The following is an 8,942-nucleotide window of genomic DNA, read 5'->3' on the forward strand; positions in this document are numbered from 1 at the left end:
CAAGTTAACTAATATTTCCTTCTGCGATGTCTAATGTGCTATTAATTCCATTCAATGTATTTTTTATATCCTCAATGTCTCCATTTAACTTTTTTAGCATATGGCATACTCTGAACTGTTTTTCCTCAGAACACTTCTGACACCAAATGTGTGGGTTTTTTCCACACCAACAACCAGTTTGCCAACTCTCCAGATGCCAACTGGGTGTCTAACAATTCAATTCAATTCTAACACTAACTACCTGAAATTGGTGTCAGACCACAAAAGTTAAGGGCTTGGTCCCACAAAACCGCCTCCACTTGAGACACCAATTGAAAACTCCAGGCCTCCCATACTTCTGATTGATCGGCTATACATCAGGGGTTCCCACAGCCCCTTCCTCGGGTTGGATAATTTGTTAGAATGGCTCACAGAACTCAGGAAGGCACTTCATTTACTATGACTGGTTTATTTATTTATTATTTATTTATTTTATGATTATTTTTTGAGACAGAGTCTCGCTCTGTCATCCAGGCTGGAGTGCATGGCTCGATCTCAGCTCACTCCAACCTCTGCCTCCCGGGTTCAAGTGATTCCCCTACCTCAGCCTCCCAAGTAGCTGCGACTACAGCCATGTGCCACTATGTCCAGCCAATTTTTGTATTTTTAATAGAGACGGGGTTTCACCGTGTTGGCCAGGATGGTCTCGATCCCTTGACCTCGTGTTCCACCTGCCTGGGCCTCCCAAAGTGCTAGGATTACAGGTGTGAGCCACCACGCCAGGCCTATGACTGGTTTATTATAAAGGATACAACTCAGACAGCTAAATAGAGGAGATGTATAGGACTAGACATGGAAGGGGCACCCTCCCAGCACGCCAATGTGTTTACTAACCCAGAAACCTACCAAACCCTTCATTCAGTGGTTTTTATGGACTTTTCATCATGTAGGCATGATTGATGAAGCCTTTGGCTGGAAATGGATGATTACCTCAATCTCCAGACTCTTTCCCCTCTCCAGTGGCCCAGGGTGGGGCTGGCAAACAGCCCTCATCTGAAGCTATCGAGGGGCCCTCCGAGAGTAGCCTCATTAGCATAAACTCAGGGATGATTAAAAGAGACATGTTATGAATAACAAGATGATCCTCTCACCTCATCATTCAGGAAATTACAAGAGTTTTAAGAGCTCTGTGCTAGGAACCAGGAACAAAGACCAAATGTATACTTATTCTGTTTGTTGTTGTTGTTGTGACGGAGTTTTGCTCTTGTCACCCAGGCTGGAGTGCAATGGCATATCTCAGCTCACTGCAACCTCTGCCTCCCAGGTTCAAGCGATTCTCCTGCCTCAGCCCCCTGAGTAGCTGGGACTACAGGCTTGTGCCACCACACTTGGCTAATTTTGTATTTTTAGTACAGATGGGGTTTCTCCGTGTTGGTCGGCTGATCTCAAACTCCCAACCTCAGATGATCCACCCGCCTCAGCCTCCCAAAGTGCTGGGGTTATAGTCGTGAGCCACGGCGATGGCCTATTCTTATATCACATATCACACATCAAGTTATAATAATAATTGTGTTAATGTCCTTCACTGCTAATTCTAACATTCTTGTCAGTTATGAGTCCGTTTTGGTTGATTGATTATTCTCCTCATTATGGGTCCTTTTTCCCTTCAAAGGCATTCCTGGTCATTGTTGGTTGGCTCTCAGACATTGTGCATTTTACCTCATTGGTTGCTGGATATTTTTGTATTCCTGTAAGTAACCTGGAGCTTTTGTTCTGGGATGCATTTCATTGTCTCTCTCTTTCTTTCTTGGCTGTTGTGAGTAGTGCTGCAATAAGCATGAGAGTGCAGATATCTCTTCAACATGATTTCATATCCTTTGGATATATACCCAGTGGTGGGTTTGTTGGATGATATGGTGGTTCTGTTGTTAACTTTTTGAGGAATCTCCATACACTTTTCCATAATGGCTATACTAACTTACGTTCCCATCAACAGCCTGCAAGAGTTCCCTTTTTGCCATATCCTCACCAGCACTTGTTATCTTTTGCCTTGCTGATAATAGCCATTCTACCAGGTGTAAGGTGATATCTCATTGTGGTTTTGATTTGTCTTTCACTGATGATTAGTGATACTGAGCATTTTTCTTATATACCTGTTAGTCATTCATATTTTCTTTTGAGAAGTGCCTATTCAGTTTCTTTGCCCTTCTTTTTCATTTCTTTTTTGAGAGAGTCTCACTCTGTCACTCAAGCTGGAGTGCAGAGGCACAATCTCGGCTCACTTCAACCTCTCTCTCCTGTGTTCAAATGATCCTCCTGCCTCAGTCTCCCTAGTAGCTGGGACTACAGGGGTGTACCACCATGCCTGGCTAATTTTTGTATTTTTAGTAGAGATGGGGTTTCGCCACGTTGGCCAGGCTGCTCTTGAACTCCTGATCTCAAGTGATCCACCCACTTCGGCCTCCCAAAGTGCTGGGATTATAGGCATGAGCCACTGTGCTCAGCCAACTTTATTCTTTCTGCTCAAGATTTCTTGGCTCTTAGGAGTCTCTCTTTTTTTCTTTTTCCTTAGATCCAGGGTCAGACTGGATATTATGGGTCTTTTGTGATTCTATATAAAATTTTAGGATTGTTTTTTCTATTTCTGTGAAGAATGTCTTTTTTTTTTTTTTTTTTTTTCTTGAGAGAGAGTCTTGCTCTGTCATCCAGGCTGGAGTGCAGTGGCATGATCCTGGCTCACTGCAACCTCTGTCTCCCAGCTTGAAGCAATTCTTGTGCCTCAGCCTCCCGAGTAGCTGGGATTACAGGCGCCTGTCAACACACCCCGATAATTTTTGTGTTTTTAGTAAAGACTGGGTTTCGCCATGTTGACAAAGCTGGTTATAAACTCCTGACCTCAGGTGATCCACCCTCTTTGGCCTCCCAAAGTGCTAGACATGAGCCACCACGCCCGGCCAGTATTTTTGAGACTGAGTCTCACTCTGTTGCCCAGGCTGGGATGCAGTGGCGTGATCACAGCTCCCTGCAGCCTTAATCTTCCCAGGCTCAAGTGATCTTCCTGCTACAGCCTCCCAAGTAGCTGAGAGCACAGATGCACACCACCACACCTGGCTATTTTTTTACTTTTTTTTTTTTTCTGTAGAAACAAGGTCTCCCTATACTGCCCTGGCCAGTCTCGAACTCCTGAGCAGAAGACATCATCCCACCTCGGCCTCCCAAAGTGCTGTAATTACAGGTGTGAGCCATCACGCCTGGCCATCACTGGTATTTTGATAGGGATTGCACTGAACCTCTAGATTGCTTTGGATTGTATGGAGCATTTTATTTTCTTAGAAACAGTTCGATCCTTTCAGGTCTTGTTTTTATGATTGCTAGGTGGTCCCTAAGAAGTGTTTAGTCTAGGGCTAATTATTCCCCAGTGCTGAGGCAAGACCGTCTTGAGTTCTCTATCTGATGACCTGTGAATTATGAGCATTTCTAGTTTGGCTGATGAGCTCAGCCACTGTTACCCACCCTATGTGAGTGCCCAGCTCCGTTCCCCACAATCCTTTTGGATGGTTCTTGCCGCAGCCTCAGGTAGTGTCCTCATACACATACAGTGATGGATACTCTGCTGACGACTCCGGAGGACACTCTGCTGGTCTCTAGGGTTCTCTCTGTCAGCAGCTCTCTCCTCTCTGGTTCTCTGTTTTATGAACTCTAGCTGTGCTGGTCTCCGTGGACGCTCAGCTCTGTCTCCTCAACTTGGGGAGTCTGCTGGGCTCTGCCTGGGTTCACTACCCAGAGCAGTGGCCTGGAAAATAGGTCAAGGCACTGAGCCTGGGAATTCCTGGGGCTTGTTACAGTAGGTAGTCAGGCAGATAAGAGCAAGGCAGGAGAGGCCCCATACCCCCAGGAATGTCGGGGGACCATCAGGTGATGGTCAGGCTGTTGTTACACTGTCTCTCTAAAGTAACAGTTGGGCCAGGTGCAGTGGTTCATGCCTGTAATTCCTCCTCATTGGGAAGCCGAGGCGGGTGGATCCCTTGAGGCCAGGTGTTCAAGACTAGCCTGGTCAACATGGCAAAACCCCAAATCTGCTAAAAAATACAAAAAATTAGCTGAGCGTGGTGGCACGTGCCTGTAATCCCAGCTACTCAGGAGGCTGGGGTGGGAGATTCACTTGAACCTGGGAGGTGAAGGTTTCAGTGAACTGAGATCTCACCACTGCACTCCAGCCTGGGCAACAGAGCAAGAGTCTGTCTCAAAAGTCAATAAAATTAAAAAAAAATAAATAAAATAACAATTGATCTCAGTGGGCACAGGGGAAAGGCAGTCTCCCAATGAAACACCTGAAACTGGTGATCAGCAGCTTCCCAATAAGATCTCAGGAGTTGGGCTCAGGCATGCACAGTAAGATGCAAAATGGTGGAGATTAACTGGTATATGACCTTCCTCTAGAAACACTGGACTGGTAAGGGAAAAATACCTCAAGTGAGCATGTGCATAACTCCAATAAACACACTGCGCATGCTCCCCTCCCACATGCTGGCAGGCCACCACATATGTGGACAGCGCACCCCGGGGAAGAATCAGGGGAGAAGGGACACAACCTCCCAGAAGCATGCCAACATAGAAAACCCCAAGTCAAAGGTCAAATGGTACACTTGATCTCTCCAGTTGCTTGCTTGGCCCCTTCTAACTGTACTTTACTTCCTTTCATTCCTGCTCTAAAACTTGCCTCAGTTTCTCCCTCTGCCTTATGCCTCTCAAACTTTTTCTTCTTCTTTCTTTCTTTCTTTCTTTATTTTGAGACAGAGTCTCACTCTGTCGCCCAGGCTAGAGTGCAGTGGCACGATCTCAGCTCCCTGCAGCCTCTGCCTCCCGGGTTCAAGCCATTCTCCTGCCTCAGCCTCCCAAGCAGCTGGGATTACAGACATGCGCCACCATGCCCAGCTAATTTTTGTATTTTTAGTAGAGATGGGGTTTTGCCATGTTAGCCAGGATGGTCTCCAACTTCTGACCTCAAGCGATCCACCTGACTTGGCCTCCCAAAGTGCTGGGATTACAGGCGTCAGCCACTATGCCTGGCCTAAGTATTTCTTCTGAGGAGGCAAGAACTGAGGTTGCTGCAGACCTAGATGGATTTGCCACTGCTAACAAGCTCACCTCGTTTGTTTCCACTGTCCTCCATTTTCTGATGTTATTTTGAAAACTGTCATTGTGGTCGGGTGCGGTGGCTCATGCCTGTAATCCCAGCTACTCCGGAGATGGAGGCAGGAGAATCGCTTGAACCAGGGAGGTGGAGGTTGTGGTGAGCCAAGATCGCATGCCATTGTACTCCAGCCGGGGCAACAAGAGTGAAACTCTGAGAAAGAAAGAAAGAAGGAAGGAAGGAAGAAGGAAGAGAGGGAGGAAGGGAGGGAGGGAGGGAGGAAGGAAGGAGGAAAGGAAGGAAAAGGAAAGAAAGAAAACTGTCGTCCATGTATTTTGTCTGGTCTATTGTTTCAACTGGGGTAAGTCTTATCCCTGTTGCTCCATCTTGACGAAGCAGAAGTGCTTTCTCACAACTTTTACAAATGTACTTTCCTTTTCTTTTTCTCGTTTCCTGAGTAGAGGCTTACTTAGCTCAGTAATTATTCAGACTTTTTGCCTTGATATGTTTCTAATCCTAGATACTAAAACACAGTAAAAACTCCATATACATGTATTTATTACTTTTAACATTGTTGGATTTTAATAACTATTTATATCCAAAAAAACTAGTCCGCCGGGCGCGGTGGCTCAAGCCTGTAATCCCAGCACTTTGGGAGGCCGAGGCGGGTGGATCACGAGGTCGAGAGATCGAGACCATCCCGGTCAACATGGTGAAACCCCGTCTCTACTAAAAATAAAAAAATTAGCAGAGTATGGTGGTGGGTGCCTGTAATCCCAGCTACTCGGGAAGCTGAGGCAGGAGTATCACTTAAACCTGGGAGGCGGAGGTTGCAGTGAGCCGAGATCATGCCACTACACTCCATCCTGGGCGACAGAGTGAGACTGTGTCGCGCCAAAAAAATAAAAAGCTGCAACAGAAACTTGGAGATGATAGGCCAGTGAACTGCTCAGTATCATCAGACCCCAGCAAGGAGGCTACTTTGATGGGATTTACTGAATTAAATAGATAACAAGGAAATGTATTCAGTTCATGTGTTACTTGTTGACTATATCTGAGCATGCAAGGAGAGAGTGCACTGATTCCACAGGTACTGTGCTCTCCAGGAGTTTTCTGTGTGTGTGTGTGACGGATCTCTTACTCTTTTACCCAGGGACAATCACGATCACAGGCTTGACCTGTCAGGCTCAAGCAATCGTCCTACCTCAGCCTCCTGAGTACCTAGGACTCCATGTGTGCGCCACCACATCTGGCTAATTTTTAATCTTTGTAGAGACAGGATCTCCCTCTGTTGCCCAAGCTGGTCTCAAACTCTGGGCTCAAGCAATCCTCCTGCCTCAGCCTCCCAAAGTGCTGGGATTACAGGTGTGAGTCACTGCACCTTGCTCCAGAGAGCTTTTTGAGGGAAGAAGAGGCATCTTTAATTTCTTTTTTCTTTTCCTTTTTTTTCTTTTTTGAGACAGAGTTTTGCTCTTGTCGCCCAGGTTGGAGTGCAGTGGTGTGGTCTCAGCTCACTGCAACCTCTGCCTCCCGGGTTCAAGTGATTCTCTTGCCTCAGCCTCCCAAGTAGCTGGGATTATAGGAGCACACTGCCACACCCAGATAATTTTTTTGTATTTTAGTAGAGACAGGGTTTCACTGTGTTGCCCAGGCTGGTCTCAATCTCCTGAGCTCAGGCAATCCACCTGCCTTGGCCTCCCAAAGTGCTAGGATTACAGGCGTGAGCTATGGTGCGCAGCCTGGAAACACAATTTTAAAACCACAGCAGTCACTTAACACTTTCACTGAAAGTATAACTTCAAAAAGTGATATTTGCAGTCTTTTTTTTTTTTTTTTTTTTTTTTTTTTTTTTTTTTTTTTTTTTCTGAGACAGAGTCTTGCCCTGTTGCCTAAGCTGGAGTGCAGGGGCTTGATCTCGGCTCACTGCAACCTCTCCCTCCTGGGTTCAAGCGATTCTCTTGCCTCAGCCTCCCAAGTTGCTGGGATTACAGGCCTGTGCCACCATGTCCAGCTAATTTTTGTATTTTTAGTAGAGACAGGGTTTCACCACGTTATTTAGGATGGTCTCTATCCCTTGACCTTGTGATCAACCCACCTCAGCCTCCCAAAGTGCTGGGATTACAAGCGCGAGCCACCGCATTCGTACTGATATTTACACTTTTTTTTTTTTTTTTTTTAATTCAGTCTCTATAGACACTGTCAAAAATTGCCAGTGCCGACTATATTTCAAGTCATCATGTCGGGGTATTGGGAAAAGTTTTCAATTAGCAATAATCGCACCTCGGATAAACCTCATTGGCTACGATACTGCCACTGCGCGAAGCTGATATTTACACTCTTTTTTATTTTTTTTAAGACGGGTTTTCATCATGATGGTCAGGCTGGTCTTGAACTCCCGACCTCAGGTGATCCGCCCGCCTTGGCCTCCAAAGTGCTTGGATTACAGGCGTGAGCCACCACGCCCGGCCTGTATTTACACTCTTAAAGCATTTAGATGAGTGAATTAGAGATAAAGGAAACATTAATATCCCAGAGCTCCGTAATGTCCTGAGAAAAGGGCTTTGTGTGTCACAGACATCATTCTCAAGTGTCACTGAGTCCTTTCTTGATCTTAAGGTCCCATTTCCCCAGAGTCTCTTCCATACCATCTTGCTCTCGAGAAAAGGAGCGTACTTAGGTTCAGGTCAGATCCCTCCTCCTAACCTCCATTCCTGGCCTTGATCTCATTCTCTACAGCTGTGAAAGTCATACGTTGAATGATCCTCTGAACAGAGAGCTCCTGCAGCTCTGAGTTTTCATGGTTCCAAGAACACAAGTGAAATAACCGTGTCACCTAAATTTTATAGGAACATGCCACTCACTCAACTGTGTCTAGCCTGTGTGTGCGCGTGTGGGTTTCAGTATTCCGGGAAGACAAGAATTACAGTGAATGAACTTCCAAGCCATGACAAACAATAAAACTGGGCACAATATGGCTGACCGTCTCTATGGCAACGTCTGTTGACCCTGTGTATGCATGCTTCACTCATGTTGGTGAATCACATTTTAAAATATAAATGATCTTATGTTGACGATCATGATTTTGTGACTATCGGTTATTTGTGACCATGATAACTCCATTATTATTTCTGCTCCGGAAGAGCTGTGGAGGAGGTTGAGGGAGGACACACCAGGAGAGAGATGACTCATTTTAACCTTTTCTGGAACAAACAAGTGATTACTTCAGAAAAAGATGACTTCAGTATCTACTTCCTCCCACGAGCTTTCCATGGTGATGCAGAAATGCCTGTCTGCATTGACCCTGTCCTTTAAGCACTGCCATCAGACTGGGGCTTCTGTTCTTTTGTTTTAGAGACAGGGTCTCACTCTGTCATGCAGGCTGGAGGACAGGGGCACAGTCATAGCTCACTGCAGCCTTCATCTCCCAGGCTTAAAGAATCCTCCCACCTCAACCTCTTGAGTAGCTGCGACTACAAGCATGCACCACCTTGCCTGGCCAATTTTTAAATTTTTTGTAGAGATGTAGTCTCACTACTTTGCCTAGGCTAGTCTTGAACCACTGGGCTCAAACAATCCTCCACCTCCACCTCCCAAAGTTCTAGGGTTACAGAGGTGCGCCACCGTGCCCAGCCAGCTTCTGTTTTTTTCATCTTTTCTTTCTTTTTCTTTTTTCTTTTTTGTGACAGAGTATCTTTTTGTTGCCCAGGCTGGAGTGCAGTAGTGTAATCTCGGCTCACTATGACCTCTGACTCCTAGGTTCAAGCGATTCTCTTGCCTCAGCCTCCCGAGTAGCTGGGACTATGGGCACCTTGCCACCACACCAGGCTAA

At 46.0% G+C, this 8,942-nt stretch overlaps 1 non-coding gene across 1 annotated transcript; it reads right to left on the reverse strand.

The window, feature by feature from the left end:
* Positions 1-7,297: 7,297 nt before the first annotated feature.
* Positions 7,298-7,438, reverse strand: LOC120366741 (U4 spliceosomal RNA). Its single transcript, XR_005581303.1, has one exon. It is a non-coding gene; the product is annotated as a U4 spliceosomal RNA (small nuclear RNA).
* Positions 7,439-8,942: the final 1,504 nt, after the last annotated feature.

This window comes from Saimiri boliviensis, chromosome X (genome assembly GCF_048565385.1).
Source record: "Saimiri boliviensis isolate mSaiBol1 chromosome X, mSaiBol1.pri, whole genome shotgun sequence".
NCBI lineage: Eukaryota > Metazoa > Chordata > Mammalia > Primates > Cebidae > Saimiri > Saimiri boliviensis.